General features: G+C 40.0%; 1 protein-coding gene across 2 annotated transcripts in view; it reads right to left on the reverse strand.

The window, feature by feature from the left end:
- The window catches only part of GPAM (glycerol-3-phosphate acyltransferase, mitochondrial), a 44,908-nt gene extending 44,630 nt beyond the window's left edge, over positions 1–278 (reverse strand). Inside the window, exon 1 of one of the 2 annotated variants that reach the window (XM_030487276.1) lies at positions 229–278. The gene's annotated coding sequence lies outside the window, so the exon portion shown is untranslated. The remainder of the gene's footprint in view (positions 1–228) is intronic. The other variant, XM_030487272.1, reaches the window with a different exon arrangement.
- Positions 279–18,268: the final 17,990 nt, after the last annotated feature.

Below are 18,268 nucleotides of genomic sequence, written 5' to 3' on the forward strand. Positions count from 1 at the left end.
AGGCTGATGTTTGGATGTCACCTGGTAGCTTCTCCTGTAGAGGTACCCATTGCTGGCCAGCTGAGTAACCCATTGTATGCCCCTTAGTCCATAAACTGTATACATCTGCTTTGCCACAATGGGAGGAATAATGCTCTTTACACAGTCCTTTATGATTCCCATATTATACCATACAGTCAGAAAGTATTGACATGTTTATAATTATCTGTAGAATGGCAAAATACTTACCACCCTGGTAGGATGTTGGCAAAGATACTGAACTATTATTTGGAGAAGCTCTTAAGAATGCTGAATGCTAAGTCCTGCAAGAGAGAGAAATACATGATCCACTGACATTTGGTTAACACACACCCATGTCATCACCTGTGCAGCCTTTACAGCCTCATGGACCTTGGTAGCCAAAGGAAATCCAGCAAAGGCTGGATTGCTCAAAATTAATAATAGGCTTAGCCAACACTTGGCAATGAAAAGTAATGTGTTCACTATGTTGGCATCTGTTCCATTAAAATACCTAATATTCTCAGTTTAATCTAAAAATTTTTCATCTAGTACCATCCTTCTAACATGATGCATTATTGTTTCTCCCATCATTTGGAAGTTGGATTACATGATGTTTAAAGGTCCCTTCAACCCGAACTATTCTATGATTCTATGATTTTACTGATGCCAGTATGTGTTCATGTTCAATAAGTTTAGTCAGCAGTAATTACTTCAGATTTCATTATGAAAATGCTTTTATTTTGTAAACCAATTTCTATTTAAATCATTATAACAGGAAACTTATGACCAATAAACGTACTGAAGGAAAAGCATACAAGAGGAAAATGTCATGAAATTCCAGATTCCATAGACAATTTCTGCAGCAATATCATTGCAGCAATGTAATGAAGGATGTTTTCAGCATGTATTTGATAAATTTCAACTTCTAGTGGTGGCAATTTGAGCTTAATAAAAATCGGAGGTGTTGGACTGGAATTGATGGCAACAATGCTAGACAGTTTCACAGGAAGCACCCAGATGACTTTGGGAAGTTATGGACTTCACCTTTCATATCTTCATGCTGAAATATCTTGGCTATTTCAGCTGTAATGAATGTGAGCTTTAAGATTAATGTAATACATTAACCTTAATGTGGTGTAGTCAGACGTAAGAGCCAACCAATTCTAAAATGTTCTGAACAGGTTTTAATAATGTCTTGCACTAGAGCTGGTAGGATACTTTTTGCATGAAACAATCAATGGCGAGTATTATATAAAGTTAGTCTTTATGGGAATTTTTGTTGTTGTTCAGCTCTCATTCCATCCAGAGATATGAGTAATTTTGGCCCAATCACTTGTTGAAAAATGTAGATGTTAGCTCAGGAATACTGCAATACTACTTTATGGAGATGGAGGATGAGCTCACAGTTTAATAGTGTGTTATCAATAACATCATTATGTTTCAGGACAGATGCAGTTCAGATGCTTCCTGCCTTCATTCTCCTCTCTGTGCCACGATCCTTGGCTAGGTTATATGTTGTGCAACATCTTCCTGGCATAATGCATCTTGAGAGATTTTGTCTGAGGTAGAAGTTCACGCACTGACATCCATCTCTCCAGGTCTCTGCAGCGATGTTTCTGAATAGACAAGCATTTCAGTTTTCTGTCTCAGAAATCTTTGGACAGATCTGTGAACACAGACTAACTTCTCTCTTTTATCTTTACAGAGGCAGCATTGCACATATACATGACAATATTTCCAATAAGCTCAGCCATTCAGGGCAGTCTGCAGCAGAGAAGCATTAACAAATATTATAGATATAAATTCAAGTCCTGATCCTAGAAGATTTGTTCAGCTGAAGAGTGTCCTCTCAGGACAGGAATCTCAGTGATGCTGAAGGGGCCTGTGACATACTTATTACGCATAGGAGCCATGGTGCAAGACTGGAAATTCACTTCCAACTCATTATGCATGTATGGTTTCAGTTCTCCTAATGGCAGGCTTACACAGATAAATGCATTTTAACTACACAGCAGTGGGAGTAACAAAAATCTACAAGCATTCAATGTAAGTGTAACAGCAATATGTGCACACCTCTCCACAGCAACTGGGATGAGCTGGTAGCTGCAGCTGTGCCATACTTAAACCAGAGTTTTCCGTGGAGAGGAAATAGGGCAGAGTGAAGGCTATGAGGAGTTCTCAAATTTTTATACCAGCACATCTAAATGTTCATAACAGGCCTTCAAAATTTCCATTTCAACCCCTGGGTATGCATATTGGAAAGAATAAGAGTCAAGATGCAAGGCCCATAAAAGGCAATAAGAAACAAATCTGTGCGTGAATAAGAGGAAGGAAAAAGTTAAGTTCACTATTCAGTGGAGATGGGAATTTACTGATGAACGATGCTGAGGAAGCTGAAATGTGTTGTGTCTTAATTTTCCACTACCCAGACAATTCAGTGAATACTTTTGCTAATTCCTCAACTATCCTAGAGCAGGGTTTTTTTATATTCTGGGTTTTTTTCTATATGCATGCTTTAAAATATTCTTTAGCATGTTCTTTCTATTTTCTGACTTAAGCTGCTACCACATAATTAGAATTAATTTTGCTAAACTTCAGGACACAAATAACTTTCAGATTGAAAACCTTGAATAATTTCACTTTATCATCTCCTATTTGATCTCCTTTCATATTAAGTAGTAAACTTCTAACTTTCCTTTGTTTCTCTTTTATATTTTCATTATAGAATCTTTTCTTCTTGCCTTTTTTATACCTTGCAAATATGAATCAGTTCTGCCTTCCTGATTTTATTTCTATATTCTTGACCTTTATTCTCATCCTCAGATATGTCTCCTTGCTTCTATTTTTTATACACATTTCATTGAGATTTTCAAGTCACAAAAGTGATCCTGATGCAGCTTTTTCACTTTGGGGTGGAAGGGGCATAGACACAGCTCACTCCAAATCAGAAGATTCAGGTTTTAGTCTTCTTAAATATATCCTTACAAGAAATTAGATTCTTAGATACCAACACCTAGAAAAATCCAGTTGCTGATATGATATGACTAGTAGATATTTAGATGAGTGACAGCAGATTTGATGCTTATCAGGTGGGAAAGTTTGAAATGGCAACACAGGAAACCATTGTGGGTTCTTAACCTAGAGGAGTTAAACATCTGGAACAATATTGCATGTATCATAACCACATATTTTAACCCTAGCTCTGGCCCAAGGAGAGCTGTGATTCTGTCTCCCTGGCCATGTGCTAGACCCACAAGGTCTATGAGGTACCAGGTGTTGCTCTAGCACACTCAGAAGGGATGATAATTTGGAGTTTTTTGAAAAAGCATTAATAACAAAACTGGAGTGGACTTACAGGTCCAAACAAGTTATACAAATTATTTGTCACACCCTGCTCTTCTGTCTTCTTTCTCTGTGCCTTCTACAACATAGAAAAACCATCCTATATCCTACTTAGTCCTGCTAATACTGAGAGCTTACTGAGAGGCTAAGGAAAAGCTGAACTGGACTGAAGGGCGAATGTACGGGGTGAGTTTCATCCAGCTAAGATTCGATATCTGTATCTCTATCTCACTCTGGAAGGAAAAATTCTTTTCTAGGACACAGTTCATCTGATCCCAAAGTAGATGCCTCAAACACTCAGATGCATTGCTCGTAACAGGCTCTTAAGGACCCTGTTTCTCTGCACCGAATACATTAGTTTAAGGTGACTATTCCAAATACAAACCACTGACTTCTAGTGATGGACAGGGTAAACTCCAGCCCAGCTGACAAGCCTTGATGGTATGGTACAAAGCAAATAAATGCAGAGTTTATCTAGATGCCTAGGACTGATATGGAGTCCAGAGATATTTGTAGTTACCCACTGGAACAGCTCAAGGAATCCATAGTCTGGGCTTTGAAGTATAAAACTATAAACAACTTTGGACTCATCATCAAAGGCTTTAACCAGCTCAAATCTACTCCGGCAGTACTTTGCAGCTCGGCTCCCATCTTCCCTGCAGGGTTGCTTCAGTCCTTGGAGTAGACATTATCCTCCCACTGAAGATCTCCAAGGATCTAGCTGTGATAGAGCTAATTATAGGTAATCTGCCAATGTATGATTAAATATGCTCACCTGCATAATTTGCGGTTTGCATGGTATGCTCTGCTATGCTAGGCAAAAGGAGCTGACATTGAACAGGAATAAATATCAGCTTGGACTGCAGGAGATTAGTGATCTGAAGCACCTGTTGTGTGACAAAGACAACCCAAGCTGGGATGTCAGTTAAAACAAATTCCCTTAAATAAGGATGCCTCGACATGTATGTGTTGGGAAATACAAGCCTTCTTTAATTACAATTAGGGAATCAGGTTTTAATATTTACTTTTTACTACAGACCAGAGGAGGCATGGGAAGAACTGCTAATCAACTCACTGTGCTACATATATAGTCAGAAGAGACAGTTTTTCCACTAAGGAGACTGGAAGCTAAAAATACAAGGCAGAGGCTGAAGGGCAGCCAAAGGCATGGGGTGGTACTCTGTGTCAGTGATCAAACGGCTGGTGTGTGCCCAAGGACTGTTCTCTGTCCCTCAACACTGGTTAAATACAGACCAGAGACCGACAGTGGAGATGAGAAAAGCTTCCAGAGATTGTAGAAAAAAAGGTTGCATAGAATGATATCTTTCACACTGTCCTTAATTTAACATGAAGCCAAAGATCTCAGTCAGTGCAAGACTGCATGAGTTGCTGGCTACTTTTCTGTAAAACAAACAGCAGAATCTGCTTCTAAATGACTGACTCTACCAGCACTGTCCGAGATCTCATGAAACCAGTAGTGGGATTTGGTTATGAGTGGTCTCAAATTGGATCAGAAAGTTGTTTCACAGAAACCATTGTGCAAATCACAAGGTGAGCCTTAGGAGTGGTCCAAGGCACTGCAGAAATCCCTACTGGACTGGACACACAGGCCTGGAAAGGGGATTTGTACTACAACAAAGTCCCAAGGTACCTCCAGTCTTAACACAAGGAGCTGCAAGAAACAGGAATATGTTCTACACAATAATACAGAGCGATTCTGTCTTCTACACCTAACAAAAGTTAACCAATACAAAAATAAACATACCTTAACTGCTGAATCCTGGTTGGAAAGTCGAGGGGAAATTATGTCCTCCCAAAATCTTATGCAACTGTCAAAGACACCCAGAGCTCAAAAATACACAGGAGACCCCCAGTGAGCATGATGAGCTTCAGAACAAAGTCCAAAATGTTCTGTTCAAGCCATTTCTTTGAAGCTACCATCAAAAATGGAGCAGCCAAAGGAAAAAAACAAACCAAACCAAAAGTCAAACAATAAAAACTGCATGAAAGTACTAGTAACAGAGTATGAAAAATCCGAAGAAACTACATGAGACTTCTGATTCCCTGTGCCAGGGCTAGCATGTAGCATGTACGTACTTGAACATAACAGGATTTGTTCCTAGCTGTGGACTACTCAATGCATTTATGTTTGGAATTGATCTATTGCACAATGTAATGAATAATACAGTAATAACAGAGAATAAATCAGTTTCCTTGGCACCAGGTTCTGGATAGGAATAATCTGCAAATAACACATGACTCATTAGCAATTCCCTTTCATATGCTAGTTAAAAGGCAGCAATATTAAAGTTCATGAAATTATGCCCCTCCAGTCAGCCATATCCTGTTCAGGTAACCAGTTTATATAGGTGTGGCCGTGAGGTATGTTGTCCACTAACCAGGGTCCTGTGCTAAACATTAATAACCAAAAGCAGTTACAAGAGAATAATGAACATGACATGAGTAAAGCAGTAACTTTTAGGCCATTACATCCACAACAAAACACTGATATCACATAAAAGCAGAGCATTATCTATAAGTGAATTAACAGCTACCTATTTTACATGTGGGAGAGAATTAGGGGTTTTTTGTTCTCAAAAGAAGGTGCAGGCAATTTGTTTTGGAAACAATCAATGTCTTCAATGTTAAGATCATAAAATTTAAGCTACCACTGTGAGTCATTTCAACAAGAACAGCAGAAGACATGCCACCACATCACAGGAGAATTCCTGGCCTCCTTGACATTCAGTCAAGAAATGTCTCAGTTCTGAACACTGCTTTTCACTCCTGACTGGGTAAGATCAACACAGGGAGTAGAAATTCAGAACAGGGGAGGCAGGCGGTGGACACAACACACTTCCAAACACTGCGTAGTTAATTACAGCTGTGGGATCACACTCAATTGATAGTGTGGGCCAAATAGATTCTGGGTTTTTTTAATTACTTGTTGCTATATTAAAGTTACTTTTTATAGTGATTAGAAAAGACATGACTCATAAATGAGCCACCACAAGCATTACAAGTATTTCAAACTGGAAAGAAATGCACTGGTCTTTCCTGATGCAAATCCACCAGCTGGTAGGGCAGTGAAAATTAAAGGGAATCATATAGCAGATAAAATATTTTAGTTAGGCCACACATGTTATTAAATACCTATTAGACATGAGTAGCATAGAGTCTTGTGGGGAACAAAATTGATGAAGTCAGGTCTACCATGCAAACAGTTCAGAAAGACCAGACCCTTCTGGAGCTGAGAACCTGAGAGACCAAATCCTCACTGTCGCTGCATGGTTGATTCACATATCCGCAGGTGGGTGCTTAGCTAATGGGTGTACTTACACCCACAGCAGAACACGCACGCCGGCAGGCATGCACCTCTGTCCTGATTCAGGATAACATTACCACACATTGAAGAAGAGCCCACGCCTCTCCATGGTAATTTTCTGGTTTGTGCTAAGAGCATGTCCCCACATTGTTTTGTGCTAATTCAGTCTCCCATCTTATTTCTTTTTTCTCATTCACTCACCTGCTTGCATTTCTTTTGCTTTTCAATGTTTTTCAAAAACAAATGAATGCTATGCAAAAGCTGTGACAGTGCAATGTTTACCCAGCAAGGCCAGGAAGACGGCAAAAGCTATCTGACATACAAAGATGGGGGAGAAGTGCAAACAAGAGCAGTCATGCCAGACACTTTCGGAAGTATAGCCAAAGGCAGGGTCAGAGAGAGCAGAACAGTCAGAATCACTCAAAATGTCCTACCCTGAGCACTGCTGTAAGACTCAAGGGGTACTCATGTAAATTATCACCAACCTCAAGACAGTAAAAGTATGTTCCAATTTCTCTTACATTGTGCAAGAAAAAAGTTTTCACATCAGAAGCAGCTATTTCCTAGTGGAAGATTTTTGACCTCGAGACATTGTCTCGATCTCTGGAAGGTATCTCTCACTTTAGGGCTGAACTAAAAGCAGGATGCAGAGGCTGACTATTGTTCCGCTCCCTACCAGCTGCTAGTTGGCTATTTAGAAACTCATTAACTTCCTTAAGAGACCTTGGCCCTAATTAGTGCCTGGACTGGTCAGCTTGCCCCTTTCTTCTTCACCTCTGCCTCTCAGAGCCTTCCACAATCATTAAAGGAAACCATACCCCTTTTTTCCATTTTTAAAAACAGAATTTATTGAGCTTGAGGATCTGCAAACAGCTGTTGAATTCTGTTCTGCCTCGGAGCTTACTAGACCACTCCAGAATTCTCCAGTTTGCTTTGACACCCTAATTCTCCATGCATATCACTCTTAAATCCTTCTTAAACCAAGCTCTATGTTTCCTTTCCTTTGCCATTTGTACAACAGAATCTGTTTTAACTGCGATTGAAGTGCCACCAGGGCCATTCAGCAAACTATACTGTTGATGCCAATCCTGCAGTCTTTTTAACGCAATCAGTGAGAGGGAAATGAACAAAAAATTGGCTCATTCCATCTTCCAAAATTATAATGTATTTTGTATGTAGGTAGGTACCCATATAGTGGGTATACTGTACCCACTACCATATAGCTCCATAATAGTGACAAAAAGAACTTATCAATATAATAGAAAGGACTGCTCACTTTAGTTTCTGTCTAAATTGATTCAGTTAATGATATTAAGTTCAATAACTAAGTGAACTGAAAGAAAAACTGTAGAAAGTAAAATGAGAAAAGCTATAATTGCAAAGCACAAGCACAGCCTTACTCAGGCTCTTACACAGTTTAATGCAAATGGCCAGCTTATGCAACATGTTTTTTATTTCCTGAATTTCTCAGAAATACATTTTCAACATGTCTGTACAGGAAACTAAAGGCTGCCATGCCCTGAAACTGGTGATTTTAGATGGCTGGACCTGGTTTCCACTGCTGCACAGCCACAGGTGCACTCATAGTCCAGCTAAAGCCATCCTCTTCCCAGATAACTGTGATAGTCTTTATTCACCAAAATAAGATGATGTATTGTCCTTGCACATGGTCTATCAAAATAGTCAGTCCAAGGGCTACACAGTAGTAATACTACCCTAACACCTCTCTAATTAATCTAATTACTGTAAATGCCACCTAAAGACTCTTATCTTATTGTGGATATGCGCACAGATCTCCCATTGGCATTACAGGAAGGCATACTGCAACCATCATAGTTCATTATCATAATTATATATTAATGTTGACTAGAGATTTTTTTCCAAAACAATGAAAAACATCATCACTACAACAACAGCAATCACAGCAGGAGTGAGGATAGTAATCTCCTCAAGGGTATCCTACCTGTAGCAATTAAATGACCTTTTAATCAACAGATTTCTCAGCTGAAAGACAGCCTGAAGAAAATAATAAAGTATTTTAATAAAACAAGATTCCTTAACACCCAAGGAGTTTCTTAACATTATATCTAAGAGAGGCATGAGGTTAAAAGGCCCATTTAAAGTAAAAGGCAGTAGTCTGTTAAAAATATTCCTGTTCTGGCACCCTTACCTTGAATAGTCACTTATTTACCAACCTTGAGCTGCATTTATGGTCAAACCACTGATTAAGTATTTCCTGAATTGTGTTGCTGTTTCCCTGAGGATTCCATATGTGCATACCCAAATCAGACATGCCTGCTTTCTGCTTTCTCGCATTCTCATACACAAATTTCCAGTTCTGTGTTAACTGTCCTTTGTATTCAAACACAATTTCACTTACACACTCAGGCCTTTTCAATTTCTTAAAGAACAGTCTGTAAAAGGAAACATGCTGAATAAGTAGACATTTTCCTCCACCCTTCCTAAGTAAAAATTCCAGTCTATATAATTCCTGGGAGAAAAGATTTCTGCTTCAGAGAATTCTGGGGGACAGAAAACTTTGCCAAACAAGAAGCACTTCCAGCTTTGTAAACACAGCTGATCAAATTTCAGAATTCCCATCCTGAATAACACTGCAGTATTTTCACATTCATTCTCTGCAGAATTTGGATCAAAAGTTGAAATAATAAACTCTACAGAAATATTGATATATCCTATAAATATACTCTCCTGTCAGAATCAAGCATTATGCCCTTACCAGTTTTCATTTTTAACTAACTTAGGGGCAACAGATCATCTTCAGGGTCAACACTGCTTTTCTGAATGACCCTCTCTGCAGCATTCTCAGGGCAATGAATCCAAATTGCCCTCAGAAATTATGGAGGCTCCCTGTATTTGTAGAATGAAGACCAATTTGAAGAATATGTGGTGGACTCAATAGCCTCATCATAAAGTAGTCCCACTACAGGCAAAGTAGCTTCATAGGAAAAGGTACTTTGTGATTGATAGGAGTTATTTTTAAAAAAGCTTTTTTGTGTGAAACTCAAAGGGCAATAGATTTGTTTGGCAAACATGGATGCAGAAGTTTCCAATGCTGAATAACAGTGGAAAGAGGACCATTAGTTTAGCAATCCTGAAAAATTACTAGATTTAGACTCCTAAAGAACTCATTTTGAAACTATGAATTAGCCATCTAAATCACTTAAATCCATTTTTAAAGTTATTTAGATGCCAAGTCCCCCTAGAGTTAAGATATTTGACAATGAACAGGAAGCTTTGATTAGAATAGCTATGTAATTTTTAAAAATGTCTTCAAATTTAGAGCCTACTGGCCAAGCAGAAAAAGCTATTACCATCACCGTAGTCGACCACATAAATAAATCATCAGCATGATTGATCTCAGTGGCCTTTAATCCTGATGGCTTTTTTCCCAGGCCATCTAGGACACTTTGTCCAGTATGTTAAATCTAAAAGATAATAACTATTGTAGATAACACGGCCATTTAGATACAAATGTCAGGGCATATCCTTGCATGAGAACTATATTGCCCACTAGTCAGCATGCCCCCAACTTTAGCATGGACAGACAGATAAGAGGACAAGAGGAGCTGCCCCTTCTTGTGCGACCTGTGCAAAATGAGAGGCAAGGACAGTCCATACACTGGGGAAGGCTGGGACAGGTCCCCTTGCGCACCGAGCTGTGGAAACCTCCCTGAAGACGGCAGAGCAATGAGATATCAAGGAACAGTTTTCCCTGTTTCTCCTTTGAGTTTCTGGGGACCCTGAACTGCAAACTCAGGCTGTACCTGGCCTCCTCACTTCAAGAGAGCATAGTTAGGCTGAGACTGAAGGGTCCACGCTGGCTATGACTGCACAGTAACACAGGAAGCACAAGAGCCTTTATTTCCTTCTCTTTGGATGGTAATGATTAAAATAGCTGATAAAGTGCAAAACAGTGCATGAATAACCTGGGATCATAGCAACAGCCTGGTGCCAAGGAACCATGTTAGCTGACCACCATTGACTGCCCAACACCAACTACTGTCTCCCTGCTCGCAGAGCCTTTCCTGGCTGATGGCATACTCCTGGTGAGAGGAGCAGAGGTGGAAAAGCAACCAGGAAACCACATCTGAAACCCTGCACAAAGTGAGGGAGTGTCGGAAGGAAAGATTGACAAAGAAAATCTCACAAGCTTATTTATGTGGCATAGGCAAAGTCATGAAGTGAAGGAGACTGTATGAGCATCAGTGTTTACTCAACTGAATTTTTTTCAATTTCAATTGAGTTTACTCAGTTGAGCTCATCAGTGAGCTCAATGAAACTGATAACTGAACAAGAGGGTGGTGAGAGAAGAAACATTAGAGGAGGTGTGAGGATGAGAAGCCAGTCCACCGCACCAGAAGGTGGCATTACATAGTAACTGCAGACATTGCGGTTTTAGTGGCATGTTGGGCAGACTGTAAGGATTGCAACTACAGGAGGAAAATGAAGACTAGAAAGTGAAGAAATGAGCTGGCATAGGGATTAATGATGCTGATAGAAAAGGAGACTGAAAGGTTTGGTATCACTGCAACTGGGGGTCTCAGCTGAGTTGGCTCCTGACAGGAGTTGGAGGAGGAAGGGAACATAGAATCATAGAATACTTTGGGTTGGAAGGGACCTTCAGAGGTCATCTAGTCCAACCACCTTGCAATGATCAGGGACATCTTCAACTAGATGTTGCCCAGAACCACATATGGCATTTTTTGTCCTGTAGAGAAACATCTTTCCAAACTACTTGTTACTAGCCACAGATTAAGGCTTAGAAGAGAAGACAAAAACATCTGAATGACTGAATTTATTTCACTCACATCTTCTATTCCTGAATGATGTAAGCTTTGGTCTATTCTATTTTAAATTACTTGATAATAAATTATTAGGTAATGAATTAGGTATGTATCCCAATAATTCAAGGAAATTAGGTTTGCTTTCATATCATTGCTTGCTCGCAATATTGAAACAGCAACACTAACTAATAGTTATTATTGATAATGCAAATAATCAGAACAGGCCAATGAAAGGTCCAAGAGATGGAGCAGCACTTAGAGGAGGGTGAGATGTCTTCACCAGATTTCATATGAGTGTGTGAGTAACTTTGCTTTCCTGTCATGCGCTATCTGTTTATAAGTACACCACTGACACCATCTCCTGGCCAGTTGGTGTCTGGAGTAAAATCTTTTAAAGATCTCTGAAAGCCTGGAATTAAAGGTATTACAAACATAGAAAATATAATCTTTGCTATATCTTATGTACATTCATATTCATTTATTTACCTATACTAAAATAATACCATGCCACCCTGCCCCAGAATTAGATGTAGGGGGCGTGGATTTCAGCTACTGTATTTTCTATCCCACAAGGTTTCCAGCAAGGTGTTTCTGAATACTCTAATATCCCTAACTATTGTATGATTCTATAATATCAGCTTACATTTTCAGAACTGGATATTGATTTGAGTATATCTTGTTTTGAAGCCCACTGAGAAAAAACAAAACTGATATGAAGGAAAGCCTGTGAAAACAGACCCTTTCTCAGTGTTTCAAGTTCAGCACTTTAAACCTTACACGCTTTCTGAAATATCACTAGTGTATCTTGACCAGCTATTGCTGTCAAAGATTCAATACTCCCTGTTCTTTTTACTTATTTTTTTTAGATATCAAGACCATTCAGAGATGCAAAGAATAACTCTTCAACTTCATATGCTTTTGGTACAGCCAAGCAGTCAATAGACCAAGGTCTGTACAGTTAGTGCTTATTGAATTTATCCAGCTGTTTTCAAGCATTTAAAACAAGGCTTTGACATCTTCTTGATCTTAAATATTTGTAGAGGTCCAACACAGTAAGAAGTTAAGAAGTTATCTTAGAAATTGGTCAGGGTTATTTTTCATATATATATATATCAGGTGGCCCAGACACCTTTCATTTCAAAATGGTTGAAGAACTGATTCATAGCTCAAGGAAGATACCTTTTGAGCTTTGGCTTTAGAGACTGTAATTCTGTAAAAATCATCAGAATCAGTAACTTGTATTTTTGCCTTTAAATTAATTCAGGAACACAGGGTCAACTTCTAATTTTAGCTCAACAAACAGCAGCAGAGCCTGCTGCGTCATTAACAGCATCATCAATCTAGAGTCTTCAGCACAATTTGTCTTAGAGAATTGAGTATTTGGAGCTATAGTGGGTTTCTGAGGAGAGCAATTCTATGAATCCTTGAAGGTAATCAGCTTATTGTACTCCTGAGGGATTTTCATAGGAAGGAACTGCAGTGTCATGCTTTTGGAATAGCTTACAGGACATATTATATGAATGCCATTGTATAATTGCAAGTATTTCGCAGATGACCACAATGTTCTGTTCAGCTAGTTTAGATTGAAATGATCGCTTTCCGCAGAGTGCATATTTGGTCACATACTTGAGCCACAATAGGAGACAGAAACTGTCATTTTAAGAGCTAGCAAATAGTACTTATGATCAACATACAAGATGGTCAAATTGATTTTGACCAAATCAATGCAACACCAGCTACAGCACAGCAGAAGAAAAAGCAAAGGCATCAACTTTCTCAAACTTGTTTATCAGAGGAAGCCTGTGATAATCTCTGAAGAGCTTATATGGGCAGTAACACAGCCATCTCTTGCGTTTGGTGTTTCACTGATTCTCTAATAATCTATCTTCCAACAGCCTATTAAAATAGGAAGATCTGGGTCTTATTTGCAGCTGATTGAGTCATAAAGCAACAAGTATATGAACACCTGTGTTCCTGAAGCCTCTAGACTCAATTGCTCTGCTTCATCCCACTACATGGAGCCTGTAAGATCTCTCTATTGCTACAAAACATGTTGAATAGAAAGAATCATCTCAATGTATATCATCATTAGTGTGTTGGTGCAGTTTGAAGAAAACCGTATCCTTTAACTGATCTGAAAATTCACTTCTTATTTATGGGAAGTCTTAGAAAGTGACCTTTTCGGAGGTTGGATGAATTAAAGGCTATGTCTTGACAAAGTGAGAAGAAAAACTTGGTTTATGGCATGAGAAAAGGAAAATCCACTGAGAAAAAAAACTGATGAGGGATTGGGAGTCATCAAATCAAGCAGGAGAGTTTACTACTTTGGGTGGTAAAATGGGAAGCTTCTGTTCCAGAAGACATGGCCTGACAGTCCAAGCAATCATCCTGCAGCTTCCCAGAAAGCTTTCCTTACACACAGGACAAACCCATCCAAAGTTTGTGTGGACAGCTTCTCCTCCAAGCTGCTTACTGTTTCAGTGACACAGTGAAATAAGAGCAGCATGGCCAGCTCAAGAGCCCTACTCTGGGCTTTGCCTTTCTGTGGCTCAGTTCCACTATCTGCACAACAGAGATAGAAGTACTAAAACTATGATAAGCATTATTATGATCACTTTACGAGCACAGCACAAGGTAATTAATACAGTTAAGTTTGATACATGTAGCTCTCAAAGCCACGTAATTCTTTATAACAAACAGATCCTTTTCACGGCAAGAGAGACTGTCTCCAAGCAGAATGCTATCAGACTGCTGAAAAATCACAAACTTTTAAAAACGGGGGCAACACTAGTATAATGGATACAGTGTGCTAGGAAAAGTAGGTCTAAGAATGAACTAACAGGATTAAGTAGCTTGGGAAACCAGAACTGATTTTAATCAGTAGCTGCTATTGACAGAAGTGTAGAGATTTGTGTTTGATTTGAGAGGGCAGTGCTACAGATACATGAAAGATTATTTCATAGGGAAAATGAATGGATCTTAACTCTTCAAAGGATGGGAATTATGATGAGAATTTCTAGAACCTGATTTTTACCAGTCCTCCATGTATGCAATCCTATCCAGATCCCACAAAGCAGGTTTATAATTCAGCTGCCTCAGACCATCAGGCAATCAGGGAGTTGGAGACATGCTCTGCAGCTCAGTTAAGAGCTGTTAAGACTAGAGGTGTTAGGGAGCAGGAGTATTCCAGATTCCCAGTGCAATACAGATTGTGAATCTGAGGAAAGATTTCAAGGCTTGGGAATGTGAATAGGTGGAGGCACTTCCAAGTTAGGTAGCAATCAAGTTCTTTATTGTAATTCTACATTCCTTCTGCTTCTGAAATTTCTTTAGTGCTTTGCCTCTGCATTTTTCTTTGTTTTGTTTTTTCTTATTTAACCATATTTTTAAAATAAGCAGCATACATTCGGGGTCAGTTCCTCATTAGTCAATGTTACTGCCACAGAGGGAGACCAGAGGAGAAATTTGCTTTTAATATATTTTTAAAGCCTCACTGCACTGCAGTCCTTTTTCTTGTCAGCTTTTCTGTAGCAAAGCATGCCGGCTGGGCAAGCAGCATTATTTACGGCCAGCACATCATGGCCAGGAATCAGGCAGCTGCTACACACAGTTTCAAAGTTGTAGTGACATACTGCAACCTAAGCTGAGAAACATCAGATTGCTGCAACCTTCCCAGCACTAGTGGGATAGCGTCCAGAAAAGTGAGCATTGCTGGAGCAAGAAGAGCAATGGTTACTGTGTCAGAGAGCCAGATGCCAGCCTGAGAAGATTAAACTAATGAATGACGCAAAGAGTCCATTCTATCTTCTTTCTCTTGAAATCCTCCACTGCACCCTCCCGCCCCACACTGCCAAGAGATCAAGACCTGTTGTTGAGATAACAAGAACTAAAAAGCTTACAAGGTGTTATACAGGGCAGCATGGTTGAGATCCAAAAAAGCACTTAAGCACCTCAGAAGCCATTTAGGCCACATTCAGGTGATTCCAGCAGCATCATTCCACTACAAAACACTTAATCCACGTATTCTTAACAGAAGATACCTGCCGTTCTGCTATGGCACATACCCCATGAGGCAACAGCTCTGATTGCAGCTGAGCCCAGCAGCCACAGACACATTCTAGTCAAAGGACAGCTGGAGAAGACAGGCGTGGTGGTCAGAGCCCTTGCCCAGGGATACAGGAGACCCCAGATTTGATTCTCCTTGCCTGTAGAGTTCAAAGCTATCTTTCCCCAGAAGTGCTCTAACTCCTATCTAGAAGCAAGCCTTGGGTACTCAGTGAATAATTTGAGGGTGCTGTGCCAACTGGAGCAGGCTCAGGCATGTGTACTGCAGAGAATGCAGGGGTGCTTAGACTCCCAAGGCAAATAAAAAATGAATGTCAAGCCAACCAGAGCAGTGTGCGTGGCTGGTCTCCATTCAGATGCCCATACACAGACATCTAGTGCCATTTAAGATGTCCTTAAGTATCCTGCCTGGCCCCAGATCCCACTCCAAAAGTGCATGAGTCTCCTAGAGGTCCTGTGTCTCAGATGCTGATATCTTGGACACCTTACAGCACCCGTTAATGCAATACATACCTTGTCTAGGCAAATGAATCAAGTGCCTGGCAAGTTTAAGCATTTCCAAATGGCAGCAGCCCAAGGCAGGCTATGGTCTCACCTGGCCTGTGTAGAGTCATCGGTTTCAGTCTCGCGTGACCTGTTTTACGTGCCTCATGCCTTTATTATATCAAGCCCCAAATCCTTACCCTGCATAACTAGGTAGCTCCGAGACAGCCCATAAAACAATACGCCAAATAAAACACTTACCCACACAAAGCCTTCAAGGAAACTCAGCTGGAAGTTGATGTTTTCTTCCAGTAGTAGTTCAACTCCAGACAAAAAACTTTGCTGAAAAAGCTTCCAAAGAATATTACTCTGAGTATGCTGGCAAAGGTAAAAAACAACAGGATCAGGCATTCAAACGAACATGAAATATGATTATTTACTTCAGCCACAATTCTGTGCTCAGTAAGATCTACTGCTGTAAATGTTTGAATGCCTTGGACTGCAGAAATACCAGAAACAGAATGCTGCTTCAGCTGAGAGTGTGCTTCTTCACCAGGGAGGGCATGTATCAGCAACAGCACTGTCTCACCAAGCATATGGCTGCAGGTGATTGCTGAAAATGATTCAGTGCCTTGTAGTTACACAGACAGACAGGTGATGCGTGAGCAAGTTTAGAGCAGAAGATTATCTCTTCCGGTGGCCTGAACCCTCACCTCTGATTTTTATGTGACTCCTTCTCCCACAAACGTGATTTACCCTTATTTCTCCTGCTCCTGGTTAGTTTTCTGCACTGAAGTCAGCCACCTGAGGATTTAGGGTGCAGGGTATCTGTGGGTCCCAGGTGCTCTGTTATGCACAGTTCTATCATCTGCTCACATCTGCTCACAAGGCCGAAACATCACAGAATAGAATCATTAAGTCATTTAGGTTGGAAAAGACCTTTAAGACTGCGCCCAGCCATAAACCTAACACAAGTCCACCACTAAACCATGTGCTGAAGTGCCACATCCAGATGTCTTTTAAATACCTTCAGGGGTGGTGACTCAATCCTGTGCTGAAGTGAGTGACCAACCACGTGCCATGTGTAACTGACTACTGGAAAGGTATTTATTTTATAAAAGGCAAAATTATGCTGAAATCCATAAGATGTTTATGACTTGAGGCAAAGAATCTACACAGCACAGCTCACTGTAGACTTCAGATCCAGGACAAGTTTAACTATACCAACATAATGCTGCATTTCCAAGAAGACCCATTAACTCAGATGAGGCTCAATACAAATGCAGTTACCATGCTTCCAGAGCCAGCGTGGATGTCTCCATGCCTGTGGGATAAAGGCACTCCTTATGTCAGACAAAACTGAGTATGCCAGGTTTTGGCGCGTGGTTGGAAACACGATCATCAATATATTGCAGCCTTTAGGTGAGTGTCACCAGGTCTCACTCTGTCTGGAATCAGCCAGCTGCTCCATTGATCCTCATTACCCCATAAAGTCCTTCCATACAGCTAAGGGGCTCTTTAGGTTTACTGTTTTATTCAAAACAATGAAAATTGGATGTCACAATATCCCTTGCAGATTCAAACAGCAGAACCTCGTTTTCTTCGTGTAAGAACCAGACAGTAGATACTCACATAGCTTTCCATCACAATGTGAGGAACAAAGCTGGAGAGACAAGCTGCCCTTGTAGGTGAAATTCACAATTAGGCCTTCATTTGCTCTTTATCAAAATCTTTACAGATACTTAGATTGCTGAGATTATTCAGCAGGCTTGGAAAGAGTCAGGAAAATGCAACAATCCTCAATGGTCTGCTTTGCAGCTTAATGGCTTTCCTTTTTCTCTGTGTGCAATTACTGAGAGAAACCTAACCCTTCCACAAGCCTTCACCTTTGATCAGAGCAGATATCAAATGCTGGTTGGCTTAGGTACATTTTGTGCTTGTTTATTATGCAAATGAAAACTACTATACACCAGCTAGTACTTCTGCCAAATTTGTTCCATGTATTTCATTCTGTTTTCTACCTTTCACCTAAAAGGGGTATTATGTACAGGGAGATTACTTTCCTGTGAGAAGATAGTGAGAGATCTATTTTCTTTCACAAATTATGGGATTAGATCCAACATGAAGTAACTCCACTGAAACCTGTAGCATTACACCAGTGATAATTTAATTACATTAATCGCTAAAAAATCATCAGAACAAAGCTAATCTGTGTTTCAAGTGCTGTGTTAATGTTACGGTAAGCTTG

This window comes from Strigops habroptila, chromosome 5 (genome assembly GCF_004027225.2).
Source record: "Strigops habroptila isolate Jane chromosome 5, bStrHab1.2.pri, whole genome shotgun sequence".
Lineage (NCBI taxonomy): Eukaryota > Metazoa > Chordata > Aves > Psittaciformes > Psittacidae > Strigops > Strigops habroptila.